Below are 15,160 nucleotides of genomic sequence, written 5' to 3'. Positions count from 1 at the left end.
CATGGTTGTCAGTCCCAAAGCTTTAAAAGTCCATTGAACAGAATATTGTTGTATGAATAGTGTGCTGTATGAGCGGCATCAACAAAAACTTCGGTATTGAATGGAATAAAATTACAACTATTACGAATAGATGACGGCACTTCAGCTAGAAAGTTGGTTGAATTCAATATAGGCGGCACGTCACGCAGTTGGTGTCAACTAGTGAATGATAGACGCATGCATCCCCCTTTCTGGAGAAATCTGAACGGCATATAGGGGTGTTTCCTAACTGTTGCCACATGCATACATATTTTTAATCTTTTGATAACGCATGTTCTACTAATTGATCCCATTTCTAAATGCATATGGGATTGAAATTCTATGTATAATTCTCGACAAAAATTGTTTTTGGCCCATGAGGGGATCGAACCCGCGACCTTCGCGTTATTAGCACGACGCTCTAACCAACTGAGCTAATGGGCCATGTACGATAGCATAGTTTTTCATCCACCATATACTGCAGCTAAGTAATAATTTCGAAAATCGGGAAAAAAAATAGCTGCGCCCAACGTGGGGCTCGAACCCACGACCCTGAGATTAAGAGTCTCATGCTCTACCGACTGAGCTAGCCGGGCATATGCCTCAATTCTAACGATTTACTTTCGTCACTTTAAGTAGTTTCGATTTTCTTCACTGTTTTGGAAAAAAAATCCAAAAATATAGGTCGGGGAAACCCCTCATCATTTAAATTTTCTAGTTCTAAATTTCTGGCGATTCTCTAAGATCATGGATAATTTCTAGAAATTCTACTGATGATTTCTAGTAGGTCATGGTGGTCATCATATCCTTAACAAGATTTAAGAAACCCGCCCGCTTTATGATAAAAGATACGTCTGGCCCATGAGGGGATCGAACCCGCGACCTTCGCGTTATTAGCACGACGCTCTAACCAACTGAGCTAATGGGCCTATAAATAACTTCCGTTATATTGTATACTCATTCATGTGGCAATTGTCAGTTTTTTGAAGACAAAAATATAGGTTAGGCTCTCTTCACCTTCTCTCAGAAAATGTTTCTATTGAAAGTGGCGTATCCTCCCGCTTGCAATGACAATTTCAATTGCTGTGATTTAAGTAGTCCAGAACTAGTTCTATGCGGTAATAGTACACAATTCACCACTAAGTAATGCGAAGGGAACCAATTGACACCTTTTTATCCATAAGTAAACGACGACGATTATTCACTCTTAAATTAAATCCACCTTTTTTTTTGCTTAAACGACGATTTGTATAAATAATTCACATTTGCATTTTCTTAATAACTTACATATAAATACAGCATCCAATAACAGAAGCTAGTACTGATGGACTGAACATATTCGTACGTATTATTCACATTGTTCTGGTATAAAAAAGGAATACGAAGGAAATATACAATTTGCCATCTTCTTCTCTCTACCCACTACCAATGAAAAATTCCAAGTGTGACAATTAGTCCAGAAATAATTCTGGACCGGAACAAGTACCAAATCGTCACAAAGTAATGCGATGGGAGCCAATTGACACCTTTTTATCCCCAAGTAAACAACGAGGCGTCAGTTGCGACTATTTACTCTTACCTTAAATCCACCACTTTTTTGAACAACATACTGGTATATAACTGTAAACTTGGAACTAGTACAATACTATCTACAGGTAATGCATAAAAAGTCAATTGGTTACCTCCTATGACATCCCTATGTTAAAGTTTACAGTTGATTGCACTGTGAGGGGTCTAAAGTGGAACTAGTTACTGTAACCCTAAGAATCGACGAGTTACCGATGCCGAACTAGTTGTAAGCGGGCTGATCATAAGCAGTGTAATCACAACAACTGTAACTCAAGCTAACGCCTCATATGTAATCTATCTTTAAACGCTTCAATTATTGAACCTGAATCAGAATATTTGATTCAACTGAACCAGAATATTTGGCGGAACTTTGGACTGAGTAGAAGAGGGATAACCTTGTGAAGATAAAGTAGAAATGCGCCCAACGTGGGGCTCGAACCCACGACCCTGAGATTAAGAGTCTCATGCTCTACCGACTGAGCTAGCCGGGCATGTGTCATGCTTTTGATGATCGCTTTGATTTCTCTGAATTGGTTAGTGCATTAGGCCACGCGAACTTTGACAAAATATATTTTGTTTCCCATATGGGGTGATCGCAAGTTATTTTGATGGAAACCCTATTAAATGGTTATAGTACTCTACATCAGCACGCGGCGAGGAGGATGTATTAACTTAAATTCTGTGCTATGAAACACATTGTAATTGAACAATATTTACAATACCTGTATATATAATCGGATTTAACAAACCCACTGGGTTTCAAATGTCAATTCCATTGCTTATATTTCAAATAAATCCTCATAAAGAAGGTTAACCCTGCAAAAAGCTAATAATATAAACATGGCCTTACAATATATTTACACTATTTGAAGAAGAACGTCTCAGTTTCCACTGATAAAACTGGAATGACAGGATAGTAATCAATCAAGGTCGTAATATCGGACACCACCGACGTTACCATGGGTGCCGGACAACATTGTATAAAATTTATCATTTTCTGATTGTAACTTTTAAATGTAGAGGTGAAAGTGTTTAAAACGATGTTATAGTATTAGAATGATAATACTTAATGATTAAAATGGTATTATGTTGTGAGTGACATGGAAAGAGCTTGCATAAAAAACAGCAAACCTTTAAACTGATGTACCACCACATATCTGTCTATATAAAGCGCCCAACAAACTTGTCATTATACCCTCAGCCTTTAGGCTAAGGAGGGTATATACACTTTGATACGATGAAAATGTGCCTCATCGAAATAATGGTTTTAGACCCCAAGTATGTTTGGACGAAATGTGTTTCAGACAATTTGGAGTCGATCTAGCCATGTCCGTCCGATAACTCTCGAACGGATGAACCGATTCGGTTCAAATTTTGGCTTTCGTAATATTTTGTCCAAACTTAGTTTAAGTTCGAAGATGAGCTACATCGGTCCACTCCTTCCGGTACCTCCCCCACAAAAGTTCGAAAATGTTCGGAAAGTTTGTACGCACGATAACTCTTGTAGGGAGTGACCGATTTGGTCCATACTTTGTACAGTGTAAACTTTCTACCAGAGTAATATGAGTTCCCAATATGGTCTCAATAGGTCCACTCCTTCGGGTACCTCCCACACAAAATTTCGGAAAAGTTCAGTTTAGGGCCATCTCTCGAATCGCGTTGATTTTTCTTTTAGCAACTTGTATTCACTGCCGTCCATACGACGGTACAAGTTTCATCAGGGGCAAGTCCACACGCAGAGAAAAAATATTTTTCGCTTTTGTTGGAACAAAAGTATCTGTTTTGGTTCCAAAAATGTATTTGTTATGTTCAAACATTGTAATCCAAATCCAAATTTCCAAACATAGAAAACAAAAATGACTTTCGAATTTCCGCAATATTGTAAAAATCGTTAACAATACCGATTGTAGGAACTATCATAATCTAATTTTGTTTACAAAAGTATTGTCAACCCAGAAAACCAGCCCAGAAATTTTTGATTTGAGTGTATATACTTCTCATATACACTTTTCACATAACTTGGATATAAATGTCGCGTATAATATTGCAATCATTGATGAACACAATACATGGTTTGCTGCATTGGCTGACAACAAAGACACACAAAAAGCCACAAGCACCCACCACAACATAAGGAATAATTAAACACCATAACAAACTCCGGCATAACACCCAAACCTCAAAGCACAATGAAGATAGAAGAATGAAACAAAACAGAAACAAATAAAAAACAAGAGTCTCCTTGTTGGTATACATACACACAAAAACAAAGATAAAGGCATCATGTCCTACAAACAAAACTCACCATAATTGTTTTTTTTTTCAACACGGCATCGAATAGCGAAAGAGAAAAAATTGTCGAAGAAAAGAGAGAACTATTGTCCAGTTGACAAAAACTATTTTTGGATTTAACAAAACCCAATTGTTGGAATCACAATACTACATTTGGAATTTAACAATATCATTACAATACATATTTTGCTCTTCGAATATTGTTGGATCAATCATATTTTTTTCTCTGCGTGCATACTTCCTGTGAAAACAGCATGAAAGTTGCAAAAAACCCCTATGACACCGTGTGAGGTGGTTGGAGCGCAAGGTAACTCTCGAACGGATCTGCCGATTCAGTCCAAAATATGGCCTTAGTAATATTTTGTCCAAACACAGTTTAAGTTTGAAGATAAGCCATATCGGTCCACTCCTTCAAGTACCTCCCCCACAAAAGTTCAAAAATGTTCGGAAAAATTGTTCGTACGGTAACTCTTGAAAGGAGTGGCCGAATTGGTCTATACTTTAAACATCCTAATATATCTACCAGATATAGATCAGGTTCAAATATGGACTATATTTGTCCACTCCATCCGGTGCCTCCCACACAAAAAATTCCGGATAAGTTTACTTTAAGACCTAATATCGAATCACATTGATTTTGTTGAAGCAACTTGCATTCGCTGCCTCAATTACGATGGTAAAAGTTTTTGTAGGGGCAAGTCCATACTTCTTGGGCACACAGCCCGAAGAGTGTAAAAACCCCCTATGGCACCATATGTTGAGGCTGGAGATCCACTTCCATAACGGTCAATGTCGACCCATTCCTTTTAGTATCTCCTCCGCAAAACTTTTGATCTTTAATCCTAATCAACATTTTTGTCGGTTCAAACGCCCAAATTTGTAAAACCCCCTAAATACATACGTATTTTGGGAAAAAAATTGTTTTAATATACACAGGCTGAGGGTATATCTCTGTCGGCAAAGCCGACTGATACTTTTTTACTTGTTTTAAATGCGCATTACTCAAATTTGAAATGGATAATATTATTTTTAAGAATCTGTAAATCATTTTTGGTTTCACCACAGATAGATTTGGCTCCATCACGGAAATGTTTGGGTCTAAGGACAAATATATGTTTGCGTCCACCACTATATGTTTGTTGTTACTTCAACCCAAATCTATCAAAAACTAATTTCTGGCCCATGAGGGGATCGAACCCGCGACCTTCGCGTTATTAGCACGACGCTCTAACCAACTGAGCTAATGGGCCGTATACATATTTTATTTAAATCTTTTAGTGTTTATTCAAATATACACAAAAATATTCATAAAAAGTATTACTGCGCCCAACGTGGGGCTCGAACCCACGACCCTGAGATTAAGAGTCTCATGCTCTACCGACTGAGCTAGCCGGGCATATGAATCTGTCACGCGATATATTTGAAGATTTTTGGTGGGAATAACATCCCAGGAAAATCTAATGAAAGTGCTGCCAAGAGATGTTATGGTTTCACCGTTTCTTTTGAATGAGTTCATGAAGAAGCTAAATATGGAATCAATTCCAATTCGATCGGAAATGGCTTTTGTGACATGCCTGATAACAAAGAAATAAAGAAAATAAAGCTACACAACAGGAATATCAAGAAACTCCATCAAAAATGATTTTTGCCAATATCGTAAAAACTATCGTCAATTCATTCGCTAATAATATTATTACCATTATATTATTATTCGAAATGGCAGGTGTTCCTCTCACAAACTGAGCGACGAATGAATTGTTTTCAATTCATTTTCGTGTGTCGTTCTCGAACAAAATATCCGCAAAACTATCGAGAACCATTCGAAAACGATATCGTTTTCGATAGCAATGGTAGTATGTTGTCAAGGCCCAGATAGTGTTCTGTGCCAACCCAGCAAACCAAATTTCGAATATCCGCAGCCTCTGAACAATTTCAAAATAAGCTTAAGAATCTCTGTTCCGAATTCGTTTCGCACTCTAATCGATTTTTAAGGGACTTTGTTCGTTGTTGTATCCGTGGTGTATCCATAAAGCTTCGGCGAAAAAAGTTTTTTTACATTTTTAAACAACAGGAAAGAAAATGTTTTTCACTTCCGAAGATTTTTTATTTCAATTTCGAATCGTATTCTGAACGAAATACGAACAAACATTTTGATTTTCTTCCGAAGTTTCTGTCCCCAAAAAAACATATCAACCACTCTATATAACATTCGCACAGAATTAGATCCGATTCCGAGTTGTTCCAATAGAACTATGTTGAACGACCTAGTTCAATGGACACCGATCATTTGTACAAACAATCTGCGTATACGTAACATCACACGTTAGTTTCTATGACTAGGAAAGTGAACTAGGTCGCGGCGTTCTACTGCCCAACTCTGTTTCGAACCGATTTTGGTTCGTTTTTGACATTTAGGTGTGCTGGGAGAATTCAGATTAAGAAACCTGTCAATCTTTAACAATGAAAATCAATTAAAAACAAATTTACTGGCCCATGAGGGGATCGAACCCGCGACCTTCGCGTTATTAGCACGACGCTCTAACCAACTGAGCTAATGGGCCACATGCAGAAATCACCTAAAAGGATACATTTTTAAGTTTTCTGGATTTTGCTTGAAAATGGCAGGTCATATCGAAATGGGACAAGAGAAAATGTTGTAGCTGTAAAAATTCTCTACAAGAATAATCGTAATGATTTTTTCCTAGATTTTAACATTTTTGAGATATAGAAGTTAAAATTTAGACCCATTTTTATATTATATAGTACACGCTATTCTATGCCGTGTTGAAAAAAAAAACAATTATGGTGAGTTTTGTTTGTATGACATGATGCCTTTATCTTTGTTTTTGTGTATACACAGTCTTACATAAGTATACGTACGCCCCATAAATCTCGGGTTTTAGAAAAAGTAATGATATTTATGAAATTCCAAGTACACAGGTTTATTTCGTCTCACTAATAAACAATATTTAATACAACAAAAGTATATTCCATAATATAAATAACGGTAAATTTTACAAAAACCAAAAAATGATACTTACAAAAGTATACATACGCCCCAAGGAAATATGAGTATTACCGTACAATTTATGGAATTAGCAGCAAAATTTATATATTTTATTGTTTTGGCGAATGTGTCTGGGTGTCCGAGATATATTTTAGAGAAAAAAAAAATAATTTTTGGGTGTTAAGTGCCGTTATTTAATGCCAAACTTCTTGTATAGCTCGTTAAAGCGGACCCTTGCTGACTTCTTTCCGTTTTAGGTATTTGAGTATACAAAAGCCACAATATTAGTGTCAGATTATAGATTTTGAGATCCTAGAAAGCTTTTTAGTTGACCTTGTGCATAACACACCTTCCTGGGTGTCGATAAATTCACATTTTTCCTGGGATATCTCAGGAAGTTAATAGATTCCTCGGAATTCTTGGCTCAAATTACATACAGAAGACCTTGAATTGTGTTCTAATATGGTGTTATATAATCCTTGGACACCAATTGAATCAGAAATGTGAAATATTCTGTTAAAAACCTGCTCCCAAAGCATCAAAATATAATCACTACCAAAAAGCACGAAATTTACACTGTGAACAACGTAGTTTTCGTATTATGACCATTACCGTCACTATAGGGTCGGACCGAGATTTATGGGACGTACGTATACTTATGTAAGACTGTGTATGTATACCAACAAGGAGACTCTTGTTATACCCTACACCACTATGTTGGGAGGGTATTATAAGTTGGTTTTGGCCAAAAAGTTTGTAACGCATCAAAATAATGGTCGTAGCTGAGTCGATCTGGATATGTGTGTCCGTCCGTCAGTCTGTCCATCTTAACCTTGTAATCACGCTACAGGACGCAATTTTGATCAGATCGTAACGAAATTTTGGATGTTGATGGGGGTCCCGGAGGGGAAGAAGCCTATTGATTTTGGTGGTGGTCGGATAATATTTAGGGGTCGGAAAGGGCAAAAAACTTAGGTGGATAAAAAGACAACGTTTTTTTCCAAAGCCAATATCTCAGCTTCTTAATGGGGTATACCAAAAGCAAAACCTGACAATGAAAGCAGAAAATATCACCTTTCTAATGATGTAAAGTAGGTGCTCGTAGGTGATCAAACAACGAAGATATCGCAATAGTAGCAAATAAACCCCCTATTTTCATTTTTGCGATTTTAATTATACTGACGAATATCACAGCTTTGGTTGAACATTTTCCAAAAGCAAAGCCTGACTATAAAAGTAGAAGATCCCGTCTTTACAATGATGCAAACCAGGTCGGCGTAGGTGACCAAATGACGGAGATATCGCAATAGTCGGTAATAAATCCCATTTTTCTATTTTTTTGGAAATCACGCTACAGGTCGCAATTTTGATCGGATCGTCACGAAAATTTAAGGGTTAATGGGGGTCTCACAGATGAAGAAGCATATTGATTTTGGTGATGGTCGGATAATAATTAGGGGTCGGAATGGGCAAACACTTATTTGGAGAAAAGTCAACATTTTATTTCAAAGCCAATATCTTTGTTTCTTTAAGAGGTATATCAAAAGCAAAACTTGGAAAGGAAAGTAGAAAATATCACCTTTACAACGATGTAAAGTAGGTTGTCGTAGGTGGCCAAATAGCAGAGATATGGCAATAGTCGATAATGCATCCCATTTTCCGATTTTTTTGTAATCACGCTACAGGTCGCAATTTTGATCGGATGGTCACGAAATTTTGGGGGTTAATGGGGGTCCCAAAAAGAAAGAAGCCTATTGATTTTGATGATGGTCGGATAATATTCAGGGGTCGGAATGGGCAAACACTTATTTCGAGAAAGGTCAAAGTTTTAGTTCAAAGCCAATATCTCTGTTTCTTTAAGAGGTATATCAAAAGCAAAATCTGGCAAGGAAAGTAGAAAATATCACCTTTACAACGATGTAAATTAGGTTGTCATAGGTGGCCAAATAGCAGAGATATGGCAATAGTCGATAATGCATCCCATTTTCAGATTTTTTTGTAATCACGCCACAGGTTGCAATTTTGATCGGATCGTCACGAAATTTTAGAGGTTAATGGGGGTCCCACAGAGGAAGAAGCCTACTGGTTTTAATGATGGTCGGATAATATTCAGGGGTCGGAATGGCAAAAACTTATTTGGAGAAAAGGTCTACGTTTTATTTCAAAGCCAATATCTCTGTTTCTTTAAGAGGTATATCAAAAGCAAAACCTGGCAAGGAAAGTAGAAAATATCACCTTTACAACGATGTAAAGGAGGTTGTCGTAGCTGCTCAAACAACATATATCGCAATAGTCGGTACTGCATCCCATTTCCCGATTTGTTTGTAATCACGATACAGGTCGCAATTTTGATCGGATCGTCACGAATTTTTTGGGAGTTGATACGGGTCCCACATAGGAAGAAGCCTATTGATTTTGGTAATAGTCGGATAATATTTAGGGGTCGGAATGGGGAAAAACTCATTTGGAGACAAATTCAAAGTTTTATTCGTTGTGAATATATTGGCTTCTAGTAGGCGTATTCCAACGGCAAAGCCTGTCAATGGAAGAAGAAAATATTACCTTTACATTGGTGTTAAGCAGGTTGGCGAAGGTGGTCAAACAAAGGAGATACCACAATAGTCGGTAATGCATCCAATTCTTCCATTTTTTGCAATCAAGCTACAGGTCGTAATTTTGATGGTCACGAAATTTTGGTTGCTTATGGGGGTCCCAGAGACAAAGAGGCATATTATTTTTGGTGGTAGTCGGTTAATATTCCCTAAAAGAAATGTTTACCAGTGAAAAGCTTATGCACAGGGGTAGTGGTGTAGGGTATCACATGGTCGGCCCCGTCCCGACTATAGCCTTTGCTCACTTGTTTTTACTTGTTTCTGTTTTGTTTTATTCTTCTATCTTCATTGTGCTTTGAGGTTTGGTTTTATACCGGAGTTTGTTATGGTGTTTAATTATTCTTTATGTTGTGGTGGGTGCTTGTGGCTTTTTGTTTGTATTTGTTGTCAGCCAATGCAGCAAACCATGTATTGCGTTCATCAATGATTGCAATATTATACGCGACATTTATATCCAAGTTATGTGAAAAGTGTATATGAGAAGTATATACACTCAAATCAAAAATTTCTGGGCTGGTTTTCTGGGTTGACAATACTTTTTGTAAACAAAATTAGATTATGATAGTTCCTACAATAGGTATTTTTAACGATTTTTACAATATTGCGGAAATTCGAAAGTTGTTTTTGTTTTCTATGTTTGGTACAAAAGATGGTATTTTTGGATTTGGATTACAATGTTTGAACAAAACAAATACATTTTTGGAACTAAAACAGATATTTTTGTTCCAACAAAAGCGAAAAATATTTTTTCTCTGCGTGTAGTTCCATTAACTAACCGCTACGTTATTGTAATGTGCATAGAGGGAAGGGACAAGAATGTCTGATCATAATCCTCTTTTACAAACTTCTTCTTTGTCATAATATAAACTTTTATTTAAATTTTAACGGCGACGATGGGACTATTATTGCGACCTACAGAGCAGCTGCAAAGATTTTCCATTTCAGCCCCTAAATATTTCACGATCATCACCAAAAACTAATCAATTCTATTCAATTCTATCCAGACAAAAGTTCGTGACGGTCGGTTCATAATTGAGGCCTGTAATTTGATTACAATTTTTTTCGGGTCAATCCGGTACAATCCTACCGTGGGATTGCTTATATTTTGTGTAAATAAAAAGAGAAAGATAAAATAATGCAAACAAAACTATCTAATTTTCTGCCACGATATCGAAAAACAATCTCTTAACCAACGGCATGATTTGAACCAGCAATTTATTCTGTAGAAGTGATAATATAAATTGATATTCAAAACACACAATACGAGATTTGTCCACTGTGGCAAAATCAATATTTATGGGCAATAATCCATTCCTAGTCCCCTCTTAAATATTTTCAGACCAACCATATTTTTGCGTTACATTACAAAGACAACGGCATAAAAGTTCTTGCGCCCAACGTGGGGCTCGAACCCACGACCCTGAGATTAAGAGTCTCATGCTCTACCGACTGAGCTAGCCGGGCGTATTAACACGATCAAATCTACACAAAGATACCAAAGGATATTTTTCTAATTCAGGGGCCTAATTACGACATTCGATTCGATCGAGTATTTGCTCGTGAATGAAAAAATCGAACTATGAAAACCAATGTGTTCTTCAAAGAACATTAAGAAAGTAGATGGTAAAAAATGTGTTTATTTTAAAGCAAAAACTAGAAAAACAAAATGATCAATGAAGAAATGTAAATATTTGTTGAAATCATTGAATAATACTTTAATTAATAATGTCGGAATGAAGTTGTGCTAGAAAAATGTAGGAAATGATTTATTTTTGTAAAATTGTTGACATTATTGTAACACCTTACCTTAGTAAATGTACGGTTGGTGGGGCCAACAGGTTTTCATAGTTCGAACAGGTTTCATTTACGAGCAAATACTCGATCGAATCGAATGTCGTATTTTAAGGTTTTTAGTCCGAAAATTAAATACCACATGAGAGTAAAAATTAAATTTTTAATTAAACAAGAATTATAATTCTATATTCAACATAGGCGAAGCCCCAACTTCGTAAATATGTACATACAGTGTTTATAAGTTTATAGCTTATGTTGGTCTCATACCTCGGAAACCGATGGGATTTAATTTTTTTGGATCTTTGGCAAACTAGAAGCTCTAGTTCTGGAGAAGAAAAATGAAGGTAATGTCATCAACCCATAAAAGTAGTTATTTATCGCATTTCCAAGAGATATGGTGTTATTTCCTTCACTTTGTTAGATTATTTTTAAATTAAATTCCAAAAAATAGTATCCGTACTATGGATATTAGTTCCTTTGAGGATACGTAGGACGATTTGCGACCATCACAAATAATTTTCTAGAAAATACCACCGACATCTTAAACTACGAGTATGTGGTAAGTTTTTCCTTGGAAAATTTAATTTTTTATGTTTATGACCATCTGTGGTGTACTAAAGGCAGTGACGATCCACATTTCTACACTACGAGTAGAGTGATTTTAAAAAATTGATGTCTGTTTTTTTTATGCGGCACCCCCCTAAAGTGTTAGTTAGATTTTATTAAGATTGCCAAAGTTTGAGCACAAAGTTTCCTTGGGCCCTATATATAGCTAATATTAAAATCCGACCCGATTTTCAAAATTTTTTGTATGATTACTAGTTTAATCACATAAATGAACTGGTAAACATTTTTCTTCGATTGGACAACAAATGCGGCCTTTAGAGCAATTTCGTGAAAATTCACCTTTGGCCCCATACCAATTACTATGGAAACTTTGAGGCACCCCCCGCCTAAAAAATCCGACATTGATACACATACGTATTATCTGAATTTCGTCTGAAAATACTTTTCAACAATAAATAGTTATAAATGAATAGCTTTTAACATGTTTATTTTGCTTGGCTTACTTGCACTGCTATTGTTTTGATACGATATATATATATTTCCGATTAGAGGTAACAACGAAGAATCAGGGGACCGGGGCCTTATAGCAGATTTAAGAAATATCCCTGAATTAACACAAAGGTCGATCATTAAAAATTTCATTGTTGGCCCATGAGGGGATCGAACCCGCGACCTTCGCGTTATTAGCACGACGCTCTAACCAACTGAGCTAATGGGCCACATATAATAATTATAAACTTATTGTATTATAAACGCTGACAATTTATATTAAAAAGGGTCTGAATGCGAAAATTTTCAGTTTTTTTTCAGTAGAAAATGTGGATTAAATGAATTAAATTCGGTTCCACTTTTATTGATTAAATGTTACTAGAGTAACGTTATTTTAGAAAAGTAAAACTTGTAGGTTCTTGGCATGAGGTCTCCATGTTTTTGATCACTCAAGATTATATATAGCAATTTTTTTTTAAATGTCAAAAAAAATTCTGGATTCGGACATTCCTAGACGTTATAGTATTATTGCCAGTCCATTTTTAGTTTGTTACAAATTATATATTATAATATGGCTAGGTCATATTAATGTCTATTTAAGGCACGAATTCTAAACTCTTCAATGTTCTAATATAATTACACAAGACTAATTCTAATTTAATTATTAAACCGTATGGCAAAAAAAATTAGGTATTTACGCCCAACGTGGGGCTCGAACCCACGACCCTGAGATTAAGAGTCTCATGCTCTACCGACTGAGCTAGCCGGGCATATATTACCGTGCGCCACATTAAATTCTTGCCAAAAATACTACCAGATTTGATTTTAAATTTCAGATATTTCCGATTTAATAGAAATACTATAATCACTGCAAACGAAAAACCAAATCCTATCTGTCCTTTATGGTTTTATAGGTTCTATATCTTGCCTTAACCTTAATAAAGTTTTGTTATCGGCAGATTGAAAACCTCCTTGTTCTACATTTTCGGACTTTACTAATTTACTTTAGGGTCATCCGTGGTCAAAGATTTCGTAGAAATTTTAATGACTGTAAATTTTACAATTTTGCTGTTGTGCGAATGGAAATTTGTTTCCCACATATCGGTCCGTATTCGTACCGAAATCGGAAGAAAAACATTGGAATATTCGAAAGGACATTTATCTCCGACATTCCCTCCCAAGTCGGAAGGAAATCTGAACGAATTCCCGTACGAAAAATCGTATAGAAATCGAAACGAAATCTGAACGATTTTGCTTCTGAAATTGTTCAATGTTCCAACATTTGGTTTGCTGGGTACATAGGTCTACGCGAGTCTATAATTCCGATATAACGTTAGAATAACTGTGGGCTGGGTCCTTGAGCTGATAAGAACTATAAGAACTAACTATAATTAAAAACGACATTCCTGGCCCATGAGGGGATCGAACCCGCGACCTTCGCGTTATTAGCACGACGCTCTAACCAACTGAGCTAATGGGCCAATATGTGTATGACAAATTTATCAGACAATAAATGCGGAGATAATTGGAAACCCGAAAAACGTCATTGCATCAAGAATCGCATAAATTTGTCGGTCCGACTTCATAAAATCGGGTATAACTTTATATAGAATCATGTTATCTTGTTTATATCCTCCACCATAATATGGAGGGTATAATTAAATTTGTCATTCCGTTTGTAATACATCGAAATATTCATCGGAGACCTCATAAAGTATATACACTAGCGGTCATCTGAATAGGTTTGAATTTTTTTCTTTTTATATGTTAAGGTGCCTTCTGATGTGTTTGTATTACAGATCCATACTATTTAGTTTTTGAGAGTCCTATACTATGCCAACATTCCCAAGAAAAAACATGACGGTGTTGCCATATTTTCGGAAAATATCCCAATTATAATAAAAATGTACAAAAAAGTGTCCAATTTTTGCGATCATCAGAATAGGTTTGAATCAAATAAAATTGAAAAATTGTACTACCCTTACAAATATTGCGCAATGTTTTGGTTTAGTTTAGTAAAATGGAACATTCTGTTAAATCCTACAACAAATTTGACCCGCTTTATTTGGAACGTGGGTTCAATTCTCAACATGGAAAAGTTACCAAGAACTTTTAGATAAAATCAAGAAATATTCAAACAAAAACGTTTTATAAACTTGCTTTGAATGACTTTTTGATTTCGTTAGATCTCTTCTGAGCTTCGAAAATTGTCTGAAAGTAAATACCACGTGTAGCCATATTATTAGGATCGATAAATTAGAAAGGTCATTGAAAATAGTTGGTATTTTAGTTCAAGTTTCATTTTTTAACTATCCTTGCAGTACAAATTTAAGTATTATCATGCTCACAAATCCACCATAGTTGACCACTTGTATCATAAATGTTCGAAAATTGGTCTGGAGGAATGTTTCTTCGACGACAGTAAAGTAGAAAATTGTAAATCAAATTTAAGTCAATGGGGCATGATATCGCCGACTTTTATTATAATTGGGATATTTTCCGAAAATATGGCAACACCGTCAAGTTTTTTCTTGGGAATGTTGGCATAGTATATGACTCTCAAAAACTAAATAGTATGGATCTGTAATACGAACACATCAGAAGACACCTTAACATATAAAAAGAAATAAATTCAAACCTATTCAGATGACCGCTAGTGTATATTCTTGATCAGGGTCAAATTCTAAGTAGATATAACCATGTCCGTCTGTTGAAATCAAGACACAGCTCGCAAATTTTATTATAAAGCTTTGTAATATGGTATAGAATAGGTATACGTCCACCCCTTCTTTAGCCCCCTAGAACGCCACAT

General features: G+C 35.9%; 11 non-coding genes across 11 annotated transcripts; all 11 read right to left on the bottom strand.

The window, feature by feature from the left end:
* Window positions 1-388: 388 nt before the first annotated feature.
* TRNAI-AAU (transfer RNA isoleucine (anticodon AAU)) lies at window positions 389-462 on the bottom strand. Its single transcript has one exon. It is a non-coding gene; the product is annotated as a tRNA-Ile (tRNA).
* A 79-nt stretch (window positions 463-541) lies between these two features.
* Window positions 542-614, bottom strand: TRNAK-CUU (transfer RNA lysine (anticodon CUU)). The gene has a single exon. It is a non-coding gene; the product is annotated as a tRNA-Lys (tRNA).
* A 259-nt stretch (window positions 615-873) lies between these two features.
* TRNAI-AAU (transfer RNA isoleucine (anticodon AAU)) lies at window positions 874-947 on the bottom strand. The gene has a single exon. It is a non-coding gene; the product is annotated as a tRNA-Ile (tRNA).
* Window positions 948-2,005: 1,058 nt separating this feature from the next.
* TRNAK-CUU (transfer RNA lysine (anticodon CUU)) lies at window positions 2,006-2,078 on the bottom strand. The gene has a single exon. It is a non-coding gene; the product is annotated as a tRNA-Lys (tRNA).
* A 2,977-nt stretch (window positions 2,079-5,055) lies between these two features.
* Window positions 5,056-5,129, bottom strand: TRNAI-AAU (transfer RNA isoleucine (anticodon AAU)). The gene has a single exon. It is a non-coding gene; the product is annotated as a tRNA-Ile (tRNA).
* Window positions 5,130-5,202: 73 nt separating this feature from the next.
* On the bottom strand, window positions 5,203-5,275 carry TRNAK-CUU (transfer RNA lysine (anticodon CUU)). The gene has a single exon. It is a non-coding gene; the product is annotated as a tRNA-Lys (tRNA).
* Window positions 5,276-6,366: 1,091 nt separating this feature from the next.
* Window positions 6,367-6,440, bottom strand: TRNAI-AAU (transfer RNA isoleucine (anticodon AAU)). Its single transcript has one exon. It is a non-coding gene; the product is annotated as a tRNA-Ile (tRNA).
* A 4,449-nt stretch (window positions 6,441-10,889) lies between these two features.
* Window positions 10,890-10,962, bottom strand: TRNAK-CUU (transfer RNA lysine (anticodon CUU)). Its single transcript has one exon. It is a non-coding gene; the product is annotated as a tRNA-Lys (tRNA).
* Window positions 10,963-12,504: 1,542 nt separating this feature from the next.
* On the bottom strand, window positions 12,505-12,578 carry TRNAI-AAU (transfer RNA isoleucine (anticodon AAU)). Its single transcript has one exon. It is a non-coding gene; the product is annotated as a tRNA-Ile (tRNA).
* A 467-nt stretch (window positions 12,579-13,045) lies between these two features.
* Window positions 13,046-13,118, bottom strand: TRNAK-CUU (transfer RNA lysine (anticodon CUU)). Its single transcript has one exon. It is a non-coding gene; the product is annotated as a tRNA-Lys (tRNA).
* Window positions 13,119-13,755: 637 nt separating this feature from the next.
* Window positions 13,756-13,829, bottom strand: TRNAI-AAU (transfer RNA isoleucine (anticodon AAU)). Its single transcript has one exon. It is a non-coding gene; the product is annotated as a tRNA-Ile (tRNA).
* Window positions 13,830-15,160: the final 1,331 nt, after the last annotated feature.

Source organism: Musca autumnalis, unplaced genomic scaffold (genome assembly GCF_047663935.1).
Source record: "Musca autumnalis isolate F117 unplaced genomic scaffold, ASM4766393v1 scaffold_3, whole genome shotgun sequence".
NCBI classification, from domain to species: Eukaryota; Metazoa; Arthropoda; class Insecta; order Diptera; family Muscidae; genus Musca; species Musca autumnalis.
This window is presented reverse-complemented; position numbering and strand designations above follow the sequence as displayed.